The 17,432-nt window shown below is 37.2% G+C and overlaps 1 non-coding gene across 1 annotated transcript; it reads right to left on the minus strand.

Annotated features, from left to right (window-relative positions):
* Window positions 1-16,101: 16,101 nt before the first annotated feature.
* Window positions 16,102-16,233, minus strand: LOC118148413 (small nucleolar RNA SNORA9). The gene has a single exon (XR_004735221.1). It is a non-coding gene; the product is annotated as a small nucleolar RNA SNORA9 (small nucleolar RNA).
* Window positions 16,234-17,432: the final 1,199 nt, after the last annotated feature.

Raw genomic sequence — 17,432 nt, forward strand, 5'->3', positions numbered from 1 at the left:
TTAGTTTTTAAAAAAAATTGCATTTTCTAGCTTTACATGAACAATAATTAATGTTAATAAATTAACTCATAAACTATGTAACTGGATCATTGTACATAATAATGGTTGGAAACTTGACCAAGAAATGTAAAGCTCAATTTATAGACATAAAACCTTAGTGGAATATTTAGTACATATAGAACTTTTAGTAATAATATAACTACTGAAAAGCAGTAGGGCTTATTTACTCCACATCTGTATACATACACATAAACAAAATAAAAACAAAAACAAAAAAGAAGGCAATGCTACAAGTTTTTCTTTTTTCTTTTTTTTTTTGAAATGGAGTTTCGCTCTTGTTGCCCAGGCTGGACTGCAGTGGTATGATCTTGGCTCACCACAACCTCTGCTTCCTGGTTTCAAGTGATTCTTCTGCCTCAGCCTCCTGAGTAGCTGGGACTGCAGGCGCACGTCACCATGCCCAGCTATAGAATTTTTTCTGAGGGATCTTGGAGCAATCATTTATTCAGGCCTTTTATATTCCAGAAAATTAATTATTATTTTTTAAATGGACAAAAATTGTTTGGGGGAAAGATTTCTAAGACAAGGTATTCCATAATCTCTTATAAGCTCATTCCATTGTTTTTACATAGTGACAATTTAATTTTTACTTATTCAATGAGTATCTGTCATAAGATCTTGTTTGGAACCATTTTCTCTTGAAATATATTTGCAATGGATGGAAAAGCAGAGTTGATAGACCTTTCGGTACCTAATGTTATAATCTTACTATCATCAATATTTTAATTAATTAATTAATTAATTAATTTTTTTGAGACAGAGTTTTGCTCTTGTTGCCCAGGCTGGAGTGCAATGGCGCATTCTTGGCTCACTGCAACCTTCACCTCCTGGGTTCAAGTGATTCTCCTGTCTCAGCCTCCCAAGAAGCTGGGATTGCAGGCATGTGCCACCACGTCCAGCCAATTTTTTGTATTTTTAGTAGAGCCACCGTGCCCGGCTTATCATCAATATTTTATATAAATAATTTATATAGCTTAGGAAAACATCTTTCAAAGTTTTAGGGTTCCAATAAACAATGAAATTGACAACCATTCTTATGCCAATAAATGTTTTCACCAATATACGTAGATTTTTTTTTTTTGTATTTCATTTGGATGATAAAATAGGGAAATGAGTTCAAACTAATAAAATTGTATTTCAAATGTTCTATCTTATTCTTAAATTCTCCTGCTTATACTAAATTTTTTTGAGCTAATTTTCATTCAATTTCTGCTTGTTTTTAATTACCTGCATTCTAGTAATAAATTTTAATCAACCATTATAAATTTTTAAAGAAAGAAATTATTTTGATATAGGTGATTTTTTTTATAGAAATGAAGATTTACTGTATGCCATGCTAGCTTTTGTGCCTTGAGTACATTAAGTTCCATTATAGTTTTGAAAGCAAATCAAGAAAAATGTATTAACTAGAGAGAGTGTTGTATATTTATACACTGCGAACATACATGTCTATCTTTGAATTTCATTCATTCGCTGTCCTAAAATGGACCTACCCTCTCTAAAAGTTCTCCTCCCAGTTAATGTAGAAATCATTGCTAAAATAAGGCACTATACAACTTTTAGACTTTAGCATTTGTAAGCTTACCTTACAAGATATTGACACAAAATGGTTAAACAGGTGTAGTCCCCAAACAAGGACAGCAGGAGCCAATGAGAGGGTGTAGGGTGGAGAAAAGCATTTTATATTTGAACATTTTATGCTACCTGTATTTCTCCCCATTGTGGGCCTCCAGGCTTTTTTTTTTTTTTTTTTTTCCTCTTTGCCATTTGGACTTCAGTTAGGCATCCTGCTAAAAGGATATTAGAACTGCTTTCTTTGCTTCAGCATTGCATGAAGATGAAGCACCCAGAAGGCATGAATGGGCACCTCAGGGCTCAGATGGACTAGAGAAAGTAGAGGTGATAGTACAAAAAATTTGGTAAAGCCTATGTGACAAATGTGTTTGTCTGAAACCTAAACATTGAGGAAGGAAACAAAGGCTAAGTAATAAGTGTTCTGCACTATGACAATATGGCCTTGCAGATGACTCTAGCCGAGCACGACCGTGGACACGAAGACCAGTAACAGCAATAAAACAGCACCAGATGACAAATCCAGACTAGACCTACAAGAGATATATTTTATTATCTGTTTTGGATTAACAGATTTTACCAGGTCTCTAGTGAGGAGGAATAAGTATAATCAAAACCTCACTTTATATCATTTACAGTTTTGTTGTATATAATTAAGCTTTAGTTAATTGTATGATAGTATGTATCTAATTCTCATTTTAAATGTTTTTATTATTATTAGTAAATCCATTTGTTGTGCTCATGAAATTAAGTTTCAAATTGAAAATCATTCAAACTCTGCATAAGATTTATTTTCAAATTTTTGACTTTTATTTCATAAAGACTCAAGATAATTTTGTTGTTGAGCATGGGATGATGGGTGAGAAGTCTCTAATTGTTCAAGTTTAGATTCTCTTGCCTGGAGCAGGAAAAACTGGGTAAACAGCACCACTTACAGAATGTTGCTTTAGAAAAGCTCCTTTCTCACTGGGTAGAGTACAAATTACATAAGGAATCCAGATTTTTTGAGTGGCAGTTTTCTATATAGTAAGCTTTGTGTGCTTAACAGATTAACTGCTTTTCGTGTTATTCTTTTCCCCAGGATTCAGGAAAGAAAATGACATAATAGATTTTTTTCCCCCTAGGATCACAGTAAACCTCCTTAGTGAAACCCAGTTGCTCCTTGGGAGGTAAAGAGCGAACTAACCTATGTTTCTACAAGTTACAAAATCATTTACATTTATTACCCTTGCACAGTGAGTCTCCAACGCCTCAGAGCTATGATTCTCCAAATCACTGCATTCTAAGCTTGACTGATTGGTTTAAAAGCTTGTGAGAGATTTATAATGATTCACTGTGTAAGCCAATGATTTTATATTTAAGTCAAGAGACTGCTTATAAATGACAGAAAACTTTAGACTCTTTTTGGACTCAGCAGGTGACCAACTGTTGTTTCCATAGGTTTAGATAAAAATAGCATTTCCTTTGTGCTGTTTGAACCCCAAATTTGTAAAGCACACACACATTATAATGTAGACAAGCATATAATATTACCTCTTCACTTACAGTGCTATCTTTGGATTGTTTGACCATATTAATATCTGTGTGTATTTGCCACAGAAACTTAAAAAGCTCTGTTGTTTTTGAACTTTTTCTTATTTAGTCTCATAAACTTTAATTGCTTCCTCGAATTCCAGATTTGTTATTTAAATAGCACATATTGCTGTACACTAAGTTTGGAAAAAAAATACTATGCTTAGGCTACTGTGATGTTTCACAACACGTCGTAGCAGTATCTTTCACAGTTTAAAGTTTATATAAATAAATTACCACTGTTTAAATGGTATGAATGAAAGAAATAAGATTAATAGAGTGCATAGTGAAAAATGTTAACCTTTATATGATATTTGCCTTGTTTGATTGATGAAGAAAATTTGAGATTTGTGGGGAACACCAAATGTTTTAATCAGGAATTTGTTAAGAGTCATGAAGTTCTTGAAGGAAAGGCAGCAGAAATGTCTATGCTACCAACCTTGGAAGAGTGTTTACCAACCAGTCTGTTTATTCCTCTAGGGCACCAACTGGTTTGGGACAACTCTCCAGGGAGGGGCAATTTCTTTATCTTTTTTTTTGAGGTAGAGTTTCGATCTTGTCATCCAGGCTGTAGTGCAATGGCATGATCTTAGCTCCTTGCAACCTTGGCCTGCTGGGTTCACGTGATTCTCCTGCCTTAGCCTCCCCAGTAGCTGAGATTATAGGCATGCACCATCAAGCCCGGATAAATTTTTGTATTTTCGGTAGAGACGGGGTTTCACCAGTTGGCCGGGCTGGTCTTGAACTCCTGACTTCTAGTGATCTACCTGCCTTGGTCTCCCAAAGTGGTGGGATTACAGATGTGAGCCACTGTGCATGGCTTGGAGGTGCAATTTCTAATGTCTTTGTTAGAAGAAAATTAAGTCACACCATTCTTTTAATCGGCCTTATTAACCATAATTCAAAGCACTCTGCTCTCTGTCTAGTCTCACACTAAGATGTCCCTACAACTTCTCTCCTGTTCCATTGCTCATTTCAGTCTTATCATCCATCCCCTCTGCCTGTTATACAAGAGGCTTTCCACTGCTTCCTGTTTCTCTAGGCTTCTTCCTTTTCAAATCAGGGCTACATTGGTTTCTCCACATTGCCTGGCACTACTCTGTCTTATTTTGAATACCTGCCCCGCATTATCTCAAGGATGGCATGACATTAAATAGCACACCCTTGGCTCAGATCCAGCTTATAACCTCCATTCTTTCACCTGCTAGCTGTATTGTTTGGGGCAGGTTATTTAACCTTTCTGAGCCTCAGTTTCCTTGTTTGTAAAAGGGAAAATAAATTGACCTAAAAAGATTGTGGTGAAGACTACAAGCTAATGTATGAAAAAGTGCTTAGTGCCAGAACCAGCACGTGATAAGTGCTAAACACATTATTGCTATTGTTATTAAGCTTACCCTGATAGTCATTACACTAATTTCTTGCCCTAATTGACTGGCCTCTCCCCTACACAGTTGCTTCCCTGGAATCTTTTTATAATAGGAACCACTCTCTCTTTTAAACTCCTATAATCTCTGTTTCTTGAAGTTCTTATACTCTACTTATTCTAGTTCATGTAGACCCATCTTATGTATATGAATATCAGGAAAGAATTTGTCACATGCCTTGCTAGAGTTCACAATTTTGCTGACCTACTAGTATCTTATTCAGGAAAGAAATGGTGTAAGTCTTATATATTCTTGGTTAGCTCAAATTGTGTTCTAGGAACTCTCAGACAGCCCTGTAGTCATTTGCTGTAACTTCTTGCCTAGATTTGTTGTCAGGCTTCATGTTGTAGTGTTTGCAGAATTCACCTCTCCTTTTGATAATTGTACCCCATTTTGCACCTGCACCTCTGATCCCTGAAGATTCTCTTTTCCATTCTCTCTGATTATTGAAAGGTCACACTGTCTTTTGTTTTAAACTTCTCTGTTTTAAACTTTAATTTTAGATTCAGGGAATACGTGTTCAGATTTGTTGCATGGATGTATTGCATAATCGTGAGATCTGGGATCCAGTGTGCCTATACCCAAAGAGTGAACATTGTACCCACAATAATTTTTCAACCCTCATCCTCCCTCTTCCCTCCTCCCTTTTGGAGTTCCCACAGTCTATTATTTCCATCTTTATGTTCATATGTAGCTATTGTCTAGCTCCTACTTGTAAATGAGAACATGTAGTATATAATTTTCTGTTTTTGAGTTATTTCTCTTAAGGTAATGGCCTCCAGTTCCATCCATGTTCCTGAAAAAGACATGATTTCACTCTTTTTATGGATGCACAGCATTCCAGGGTGTATATGCACCACATTTTCTTTATCCAGTTAATCACTGATGGACATTTAGGTTGATTCCATAACTTTGCTATTGTGACTAGTGCTGAAATAAACGTATGAGCTCAGGTGTCTTTTTGATATAATGATTTCTTTTCCTTTGGGGAGATACCCACTAATAGGATTGCTAAGTCGAATGGTAGTTTTATTTTTATTTCTTTGAGAAATTGCCATGCTGTTTTCTATAGAGGTTTTACTAACTTACATTCCCACCGACAGTGGATAAGCAATTCCTTTTCTCCACCTCCATACCGATATGTATTGGTTTTTGATTTTTTTTTTAGTAACAGCCACTCTGGTATAAGATGATATGTTCATGTGGTTTTAATTTGCATTTCTCTGATGATTAGTGACGTGAAGCATTTTTTCATATACTTGCTGACAATTGTCTTGTCTTCTTTTGAGAGATATCTGTTCACAAAGTTTCCTCTCAATGGCTGGGAAATCCCATTTGCAAGTTCTCTCAATACCCTTGAGTACAGTTTGCTTATATCAGGAAACTGAGCTTGGTAGAGCAGTGAGGTGCTTGCTTCAATTGCTTTCCTCATCTGAGCCTTGGCTTTCCTCTTCCCATTGTTAATTGGGAGAGCACATTACTACCACCTACTTATAACTCACTTCATCTCCTGCTCTGCCAAATTTTTGTGGGTCATGTCTCTTATTGGAGGAGGTTGTAAACCTTTGGAATTTAGTTTACCTTATTGCCCTGTGATTCTCTGATGGACCTATGGAAAGTTATGACTTTTGTATGTTAATGAAGGTTTTCTCTTTGTTAAGGTGAGTGACATACTCTGGGGCTTTCTATATTCTAAGTGTAAGAGGAATTGTCCCCCCTCCTCCCCACCTCATCATTTCTTTTATTTATTTATTCATTTTTTGAGACGGAGTTTCACTCTTGTTGCCCAGGGTAGAGTGCAATGGTGTTATCTAGGCTCACTGCAACCAACCTCTGCCTCCTGGATTCAAGCAATTCTCCTGCCTCAGCCTCCTAAGTAGCTGGGATTATAGGTATGTACCACCATGCCTGGCTAATTTTGTAATTTTTTTTAGTAGAGACAGGGTTTCTCCATGTTGGTCAGGCTGGTCTCGAACTCCTGACCTCAAGTGATCTGCCTGCCTTGGCCTTACAAAGTGCTAGGATCACAGGCAGGAACCACTGCGTTCGTCCTCATCTCATCATTTCTTAATCCCTTGGGATCTGCCTTTTGGCATTACCAATTTAGAAAGACTGCCTTATGGGTCTGTTATTGGTGCATTAGGCAGCTTAGCTACAGTGACAAACCACCAAAAAATATCAGTCATGTAAAATAATGAGTATCTATTTTTTACACATGTAATGTATTGTCAGTTGTGGGTGGTGTACTACTTCTATGGCTCTCTCTCCTTAGCTCTGTTGGGCTATTTGTCTTCTTATTCAGAACTTAGGTAATAGCCCCAATTTGGGGTGTGGCAGATGGAAAGGATAAAGAAACTCATGGAAATCTTATGATGCCTCTTAAAGTACCTACTCATTTGTAACTCATGCCCATCCACTGACGTTTTATTGTCCACTCACATCCAAGGCAGGATGTGTATTTCTGTTGCAAGAGGTATGGGCAGTCACATGTCAAGGCATAAGAAATATAATCTTCTTTCAGGTAAGGGGGAGCAGGGGTAAATAATGATGAACCAGAATACAAGCTACCCAACTGGTGAAAGCCAATTTTCTTATACTTGCCCTGTCTACAATATTTGAATTCTTTTAATTGCATAATTTTATTGATCAGAAAAATTTTGTCTTCAGAAAATGGTTTTAAATGACAAGAAAATATATCATTTTATATAAGAAAAAGCCCAGAGGAGGCTAGAATCTAGGCAGAGCATGTTAGAGCTGTGACTTTGTTTTCTCGTAAACTCTTATTTTCTCTTTCCCACCTGAGTTGGCTTTTTGCTTGTACCTGCTGCACTCATGATTGCAAAGTGGCTTCTAATGATAATTGTTGCTGCTTGTAGGTTTGGGCTTATCTAGAAAACCTCCCCCTACTTAGAAATATAAATTCTTCCTTTCAATATGATTGGGTCAATATATAAAATGTGTATTAGTTTCCAGGGGAATTAATTAGTCTACGTGGCCTCGATTAATCATCTGGGACGGAAGGGAGGTTGAAGAGTTAACCATAACGTTCCTGTTTATTGCAGGTATCAGGAATCTAAAGCTTTTTCTCTTTCATCTTCCTATGGTTTATATTTATGTGTGTGTGTGTTTGTGTGTGTATGCATATGTACATATGCATATGTAGACTCACATTATTTATAGTTCATAGTCATCTCTTCTTTACACTCATTATCTAGGTGATCCCATCCACTGAGAAAACTATCAGCCCTCTGGAGTAGTTCTCACCCCTTTGCTCTAGATTCCAATTACTGGATTATGGTTCTATGTGAATTTCCTGCTGGAACCTTTCCTTTCAATCTAGCTTCACCTCTTGACTGTCTTCCTCGTCACCAGTCTTGAAATCTGAATGATCTTTGTCCTTTTTCTATGTTTTGGTATATTCAATGGCATATTCAGTCTGTTTTTTATGTTCATTTTTTTCTTTTGTTTAGCAGTTGCTGTGGAGTACCAACAGTGGCTAGAAAGACACCGTGGCTCTCAGAGATAAGCACAGATAAAATGTAAGCGTACACTCCCTTGATAGTTCTAGAAACACCTGGCTGTGAACTGGAGGCTTAGTGTCCAGCGGTTGTAGACAAGAGTCAGTGATATTTGTATTATTACTGATAAAGTAACACCTTTTCATCCACAGGCTAGGGAAATCTGGGGAATACGTGGTTACATAGATGTATTCTGTTCTGGTAAAAGGGAATATTCATTGTGAAACATGGCACACACACCCTGTCTCTGACCTTTGCTTAAGACATTCCATCAGCCAGAAATGGCCTCCCCCATCTCCACCTACTTTATGAGTTAGTGCACATATCTGCCTTTTCATGAAGTTTCTCTAAGGCAATATAATAGAGTTTGTCTCAGCATGGATTTGGGCTTGATTTCTGGTTCTTTATGATCTTAACCTCTAAAAACTTGTTTCTCCATTTGAAAAAGGGCATAACAGTATTTGTATTAATGTATATTGCTGTATAGAAATATTACCACAAACTTCATGGCTTAAAGCAACAAATGTCCATTAGGTCACAGCTTCTGTGGGTCACGAGTCCTAACATGGCTTTGCTACGTTTTATGCTTCAGGAACTCTTCTGAAAGCCACAATCAAGGGGCCAGCTAGGGCCGTGGTCTCTTTCAAGGCTTCATGGGAGAGGATTTGTCTCCAAGTTCACATGATTGTTGGCAGAATTCAGTTCCTTCTGCCTTGTTGAATGGAGGGCATCAGTTTCTTGCTTGCTCGAGGCTAAAGGCTACCTTCAGCTCCTTTACCATGTGACCTCTTGGTTCTTCAAGGCCAGCAAGGTGGAAAGTCTCTCCTAGCAAGACCGACATCACAACCTTCCATGTCATGATTAGGAAAATGACGTTCCATTTCTGCCATATTCTAATGACCAGAAAAAATTCTCAGATACTGCCTGCACTCAAGCAGAGGAGAATCACACCAGAATATGAGTTTCAGAAGGTGGAGATAATTGAGCAGCCATATTAGAAACTATTGGCTACAATTGTCAAACCCCCAAAGTTTGAAAATTATGTATATGAAGATTTCAGCAAGATGCCTGATGCTTGGAATGTATTCCATGAAGGGCATATTATTCCTCCTCTCCAAACGCGAGAGCAATCCTAGGAACTTCTATTTTTTTTTTAATCACTCTAATGGTGCTTAGAACTACCAACTTGAAGTACAGTTATATGTGTATATATTTAATTTTATTAAAGAATTATAAGCCTTTGGAAAGCAGGGACATGTTCTTTTACATCCTTGAAGCTCCCAATATCTAGTATATGCCTTTCTCATAGAGATGATTAATCACTTTATCCCTCGGCTCCCATAATCACTTACATTTCTGTACTCCAGCTCATGTCACATTGTATTATAACTAGTTATACATACCTACTTTTCTTACTAGACTGGTAGATCCTTAAGGGAAAAAGACTGGGCCTTTTCTTTTTGTCCCTATTGCCTTTTCTTCTCTCCCTCAATTCCCTCTTAACAAGTATCAAATGCAGTGCTTGGCCTATGGGAGATGCTCAAAAAATGACAGTTCCTTGAACAAATAAATAATAATTATTTAGAAACAATTCACTGAATGAATAAACAAATTTTAAGAGGCAGCATCTGTCACTAAATTCTCAAGAAATAATGCAAAAAAGGAAAAAAGAACAAGTATAATTCTCTTACATTTTTGCCTAAAGTAAAAGGTTTTGTAAAAATATCAATCATTTGATTTTTGAAAACGAGTGGGTTGTAGAGTAGAAAAGACATTATTGGCACACCAAAACAGGAGAGCTGAGGTTATGGTTCCCTTCTGATCCATGAAGCTGCTGAATGCTCTTCAAAGAAAAATAGATGTTTTAGTAGCTGTCTATTTATTATTGTGTTGAAGTTGATATTTTGAAAATTTGAGCTATCTACCTCATAGGATTGTTATAGGGATCAAAGGAGGTACTATGTATAGAAAGTATTTAGCATAGTTAATTTAGTTACTTCCACAGCTATGTACTTTTTAGATTCTTTAAACATTGCTGAATCATTTTGCCAGCCTTGGGTATAAGTAAAAAGTTGAATCTTCTAAATTTTTTTTTCAGGAAGACTGATATCTGACATTTGTAACTCAGGAGAAACTTGAATTAATGTGCTACTTCTTTGAGTTGAATTTTTTTTTTTTTTTTTTTTTTTTTGAGACAGAGTCTCATTCTGTTGCCAGGCTGGAGTGCAGTGGTGTGATCTTAGCTCACTGTAACCTCCACCTCCCAGGTTCAAGCAATTCTCCTGCCTCAGCCTCCTGAGTAGCTGGGATTACAGGCACCTGCCACCACACTTGGCTAAGTTTTGTATTTTTAGTAGAGATAGGGTTTCACCATGTTGGGCAAGATGGTTTTGATCTCTTGACTCGTGATCCACCTGCCTCAGCCTCCTAAAGTGCTGAGATTACTGATGTGAGCAACTGCGCCCAGCCTGAATTTTAAAAATTATTTGTTATTACTATTTTATTGAGACAAAGTGAAATTCTGTCACCCAGGCTAGAGTGCAGAGGCACAATTGTGGTTCACTGCAGCCTTGACCTCCAGGCTCAAGAAATCCTTCCAACTTACTCTTTCAAGTAGCTGGGACTACAGGTGCATGCTACCACACCTGGCTAATTTTTGTATATTTTGTAGAGATGGGATTTTTCCATGTTCCCCAGGTGGGTTTTGAACTCCTGGGTTTAAGTGATCTACCCACCTCAGCCTCCCAAACTGCTGGGCTTACAGGTGTGAGCTACCATGCCCAGCTTAATTTTTAGTTTTTATTACGATTGTAGTCTAAAAGCCTTAATAATTTGGAAGATTTATTACCTTTTGAGGAGGCTTGATGTCTTAGTCTATTTTGGCTACTCTAAGAAAATACCTTAGGCAGGGTAATTGATGAGCAACAGACATTTATTGCTCAATGTTCTAGAGGCTGGGGAGTCCAATATCAAGGTGGTGGCAGGTTTGGTGTCTGCTCTCTGACTTATAGATGGTGCTTTGTTGCATCCTCACTAGCAGAAAGGGCAATCAGCTCCATACCATCTCTTTCATAAGGACACAAATACTGTTCATGAGGGTTTGCTCTCATGACTTAATCACCTCCTAAAGCCCCCACCTTGAGTGTAGATTAGTTCAACCATTGTGGAATACAGTGTGGCAATTCCTCAAGGACCTAGAAATAGAAATTCCATTTAACCCAGCAATCCCATTACTGGGTATATATCCAAAGGATTATAAGTTGCTCTACTATAAGGACACATGCACATGAATGTTCATTGTAGCACACTTTACAATAGCAAAGACCTATTGTTTGGAACCAACCCAAACGCCCATCGATGATAGACTGGACAGGGAAAATGTGGCACATATACATCATGGAATACTATGCAGCCATCAAAAACAATGAGTTCGTGTCCTTTGTAGGGACATGGATGAACCTGGAAACCATGATTCTCAGCAAACTGACACAAGAACAGAAAATCAAGCGTCGCATGTTCTCACTCAGAGGTGGGTGTTGAACAATAAGAACACATGGACACAGGGAGGGAAGCACTACACACTGGGGTCTGTCGGGGGGAATAGGGGAGGGGCAATGGGGGGTGGGGAGTTGGGGAGAGACAGCATGCGAGAAATGCCAGATATAGGTGATGGGGAGAAAGGCAGCAAATCACATTGCCATGTGTGTACCTATGCAAGAATCTTGCATATTCTTCACATGTACCCCAAAACCTAAAATGCAATTAAAAAAAGCCCCCACCTCTTGATAATACGTTCACATTGGCATTTACATTTCAATATATTTGTTTTGTGGGGGACACATTCAGACCATACCAATTGGGCAGGGAGTTGGGAGTCTTACTGTTCTCCTGAAGTCCTGCCTTATTGATCACTATCTGTGTTACATGTAACCTCTATCACCTCTCATGACTACCCTTGGGCTTGGGGTATAGTAGGTGCTCAATAAATGCTAATAATGAAAAAACAAAATTGGATCTGGGATTAGGATTCTCCAATAGACAGTAAACCCTTAAATGCAGAGACCACAAGTATTAACTCTGTGTCTCCAAGTCTAGACAGGGTGTTTAGCTGACATGCTCATTTTCTATTCACAAAGTTTATCATTTATAGTTTGCTGTGTTTGAGGGCAATATTTGTAGTCTTGCTGTTAGGTTCAACGAGTATACCAGTTTCTCAAGTGAATATCATGTGTGAACCCTAGTTCATTCTTATACACCCACTCCACAATCCCTGTAGTCTGGTTTCTTGTCTCACAATCCTGCTGCTCTGTTCTTCCTCCATTGTGCAGTGCTTGGCATATGGTAGATGCCCTACACTCAGGCAGAGGAGAATCACACCAGAACATGAGTTTCAGAAGGTGGGGATAATTGAGTGGCTGTATTAGAAACTATCTGCTACAATTGTCAACCCTCCACAATTTGAAAATTATATATATGGAGATTTCAACAGGATGCGTGATGCTTGGAATGTATTCCATAAAGAGCAGTATTATTATTCCCGTTTCCCAGATGTAAGGGCAGTCCTAGGAACTTCTATACCAGCTCTCTTGGTATTAAGCACATTTACATTGTTGCGCAACCAAGATGATCCCTTTCCAGAAATGTTTTGTCATAGCAAACAGAAACTGTAATCGTTAAACAGTTGTTACCATTCCACTCTCCTCACAACTGTCAACCTTTATTCTTTCTGTCTCTATGCATTTGCCTATTTTAGACATCTCACATAAGTAGAATTATACAATCTTTGTCGTTTTGTATCTTATGTTCTTCACTAAGCACAATGCCTGGAGAGTTCATTCATGTTGTAACGTGTCAGAATTCCACTCCATTTTTGTGTATACATCACCTTTTATTTATCGATTTATCTGTCAGTGGTTATTTATACGTTTTAGCTATTGTGAATAATGCTGCTGTGAACATTGATGTACACATATCTTTCAAGTACCTGTTTTCAATTCTTTTGGGTTTTACCTTGCAGTAGAATTGCTGGATTATATGACAATTGTATGTTTAACTTTTTGAGGGACCACCACCCAACTGTTTTCCACAGCAGATATACCGTTTTATATTTCCACCGGCATTGCACAGGGTTCCAGTTACTCCACATTCTTGCCATTACCCTTGTTATTTTCCATGTGTTTTTTTAAATTTTATATATACAGATGTATGTATATATATTTCTAATCCCTATCCTAATAGGTATGCAGTGGCATCTCATTGTGATTTTAATTTGGATTTCCCTGTTGATTACTGATGAACGTCTTTTTGTGTGCATATGGACATTTGTATATCTTCTTGGATGATCTGTTCTTAGAGCTACCAGTGCTGTCCTTCCAGTCAGATTCAATGGTGGTCTCTTAATTGTAAGTACTTCTGTACTTTCTTTCTCACTATCTATTTTAAAATGTCTTAGAGCTCTAACATTCTTGTCAAATGCCTTCAGCTACCCCTCATATATTGGTCCTGGGATAGCTGGCTGTTACTTCGAGTTCAACATGTAAGCTGCTTAAATTGTCATCTTAGTCTCGTTGCTGTCTCCTAATTTCTGTCACTGTCTCAGTTTTTACCTTTAGTTTAGCTTTGTCTTTGTCTTTGTTTTCTCTATCTTGATTCTCCGTATTCAACTACTCGCCAGTTATGCTTTAGTCTTCATACACAGTTTTTAACTTTATCCCGAAAAGATGCAAACTGAGATTCTAACGAAGAGAATGATATTCCATTTAATGATAAGGTCCTTTGCGAATAGATTGATTAAACTGTTTATATCTAAATGAGAAATGCTATTGTGTTCTCTACTACAATGCTTTGCACACAAAGGGATTAAATAAGTATTTGTTGAATGATTTGATTTTGCTTTGAATATTGAGTGTTAGCATACAAGTCTGTAGTAGTTTATTGTTTAATTTCTTCCTAACATAGGCTTAGGAGGAAAAAACTGTGAATTTCAGAAAACACACAAGAAGGTGCAATTAACTTATTCTAACATATGCCACATACAGGTCTCTTAAAAATTTAAATTAAAATTTGTGCTTTCTTTTCAAACATTGTATTTAAAAGGTTTAAAAAATTTAAAATGTGTCTAGTAGTGTTTACATTTGATACCAAATATGAGTGACTAATAATTTCATGTTCTCTGAATTCTTGATTTGTTTCCTGTGTCAGAGATTGGAGACTATTAAGAGGTGATTAGGGAGGATATCCTTGAAGTCTCCTTCACACCAAGCGTCTCCCTTTTTTTTGGTTCACTTAACTTAATGTGGGAGTTGCTTGTGATATTTTCTACATTTCACCTTCTGAGGTTATAGGCCCCATTCATATGCCATATCTCCCTCTCAGATGAGTAAGTATGACTTTTATGAATTTTCTTCACTTGTAGAATTTAATTTACATGAATAATTAGGAAAGGACCAAGTGAAATTTCTCTCTCCCTAGGCAAACAATCTTGTTAATAAAATCAACTGCAAACTTTTATTTTACTTTTTTTCGTATCTTTAAATTTATTGCTTGCTACAAATAAGCAAAATAAAAAGAAATATGGGATGCTATAGCATACTGCTATTTTGCATATTGATATCTGAATAATTACCTTAGGGCATATTGAGTTATAATATGAAATACTATTCCCTCAAGACATTATCTTAAAATATTTTACTTATTTAGCATACAGTTCAATATTTTAGAATTATGTAGAGACTATAGTTGTTAACTGGCATGGAATGTGCTGGCAGAAACAAAAAATTAGAGGGACCTCGTAGAGAAAAGGAATTGTTCTTGGAATGTTATAGCATTTAAATACTGTTGCAATATAGCTGGTCAATTATAATAGCCAACATCGTAAAAGAGAAGAAGGTTGTAATTCTGTATAGGTGGTTAAGATGTGCATATTTTCCTTTAAAGTGTATTTTACATGGAGTTTGTTTGATATTCAGACCTGTAATCGTGTATTTTACAGCTCCCTTTGCACACAGCCAACAGTGGTTTTTTCTTACGATGCAAAGACTGGAAATAGATACCAAAAGAATAGCGCCTGAAAATGAAGAACTATAGATTCTGGAGGAAAATGCTCATAATGTGACCCACTAGTCAGCTTAGGGATTGAACACCACAAAACATGATGTGGAAGGCAGGTTGGTCTGGTATTATGTACTCTGGTGCCTACATCTTAGCTGCTATGACGAGTCTAGCTGAGATGTGTGTTCTCTATCGGCCTAGACCAGAAGGAAAGCCCACCAATGACAGAAACACTGTGGCCAAGCTGGACATAGCAAGGCTTTAGTGTAGCTTTGAGTTTTGTGATTCCACTGACTGTGTGACTATGACCAAGTTATTTCAACTCTTTAATTCCCTATTTCCTTACCTGCAAAACTAACTGTGAATTAAATGAAATCATGTGGGAGAAGTACATGTTTTGTTTCCTAATATTATTATTATGGTTGCTATAATGAGACGAGATCTTTATGTTCCTAGAAAAAAATTTACTACTGGTATACTGTTTATTGCGACCGTTAAAACCTGAAGCTGAGGCTGAGATGGGAAGATTGCTTGAGACCAGGAGTTCAAGGCCAGCCTGGGCAACAAGCAAGACCCTGTCTCCATTACAAAAAAAAATTAGCTGAGCATGGTGGTACATGCCTGTAGTCCCAGCTACTTGGGAGGCTGAGGTGGGAGGATTGCTTGAGCCTGGGAATTTGAGGTTACAGTGAGCCATGATGGCACCACTGCACTCCAGTCTGGGCAACAGAGCCAGACCCTGTCTCAAAAAAAGAAAAGACTCAAGAAAACAAATCAAACCCAAACAAAAAACCAGCATCGATTCCAGAAGAAAAGGGAAAATGAAAACAAACCTTTATTTTATATGTGAAGTCATGAAGTGTGTTTGCTTTTCTTTTCTTTTTTCTTTTCTATTTTTTTTAAGCAATTATCTGAAATTTCGGTAACCTTGCTCTGGATGGAGCAGGACAAGCCCTCGAACTATTTCAATACTGTTCTGGCAAGCAGTGTAGGAATGCACAGGTCACCACAGATGCTAGCACGCTGGAGGCTTGCCAGAATTTGCTTTTAAAACTGTTTTTGATATGCCTTCTTTTAGAAAATTAAAGATCATGCATATTTGTTTATAAAACAGTTTTCATCATAACGCCATTTTTGTGACCAAGAATAAATCTTATTCACCTCATTTATCATAAAATTTGTCAGTTTATATGTATTAAAACACTGAAGTTGGTATTTCTCACTCTCTGCTGTTTGAAGGGGAACAGGATTATTACCCCAATTTAGCAGATGAAGAACCTATATGCAGATTAAACAATGTGATTGATGTTTTATCCCGGATCAATGGCAAAGCAAAAATGGGGTTGAGCTTCTTTCTTTCCTTGGTCTCATAGGCTTTATCACATTTCATGTTGCTGCTATAAAAAAGAAACTTAGGCTGTTTGTAAGCATGAGGAGCTAAGTGATGGGTATTTAGTGTCCGCTTTTGGTAACTGACCAAAAACAGAATTGACTTGTACTGCATTATCAAATTATTTTTACAAAATGGGTATATTGGACTTTCTCATCTATTACTGCTATTGCCAGTGCCTTTTCAATTGCAACAGCAAGATGGCAAAAGGAAATGTAAGTTGTCATGTATTAAAAATCAATTGAAATGACATTTCAACCTTCAGTTGCAGCAAATTCTTTGAGAGAAGGAAACAAAATCCTCATGATAGCAATGATAGCGTTGTCTGTTGCTACTTTTCTAATTAATTAAATGCATGATTCTTAGGTCCTGCCTAGTGTATATTTTTATTTTGCTATCTGGATGTCACCTTTCTCTGACCTTTCCTCTCTTTTCTATATCTCATTTCTTATGCACCTGCTTCATCTATGGCTTAGCACCTTTGTCACAGAGGAAATGTGCTCTAAATTAATTTACACTTAAGTTACTTAAACATTTTCATATTAATTGAAGACCAAGTAATGCTAGACCCAAAATAAATCCCTAATAGTTAATTTCAAGCACCATGCTACTTAAACGGGAAAAATAGTTTGCTGCTGGCATGGTCTTTAGGTACACCTCAGATCATACCCACTTTCTTTCTCTTTAAGGCTGTCTCTGCTTTTACATTTCCTGGGCAGATGTGTTTGACTGTGATTCTGCAGAGATGCTTATTTGGCACAGGTTCACCATCTAACAAGGAATGAGAACTTGTGGTTAACTACTATTTTAGAATAATAACTAAAGTGCAAAGTCAGCAGAATAGGG

This window comes from Callithrix jacchus, chromosome 1, assembly GCF_049354715.1.
Source record: "Callithrix jacchus isolate 240 chromosome 1, calJac240_pri, whole genome shotgun sequence".
In the NCBI taxonomy this organism is placed as follows: Eukaryota; Metazoa; Chordata; class Mammalia; order Primates; family Cebidae; genus Callithrix; species Callithrix jacchus.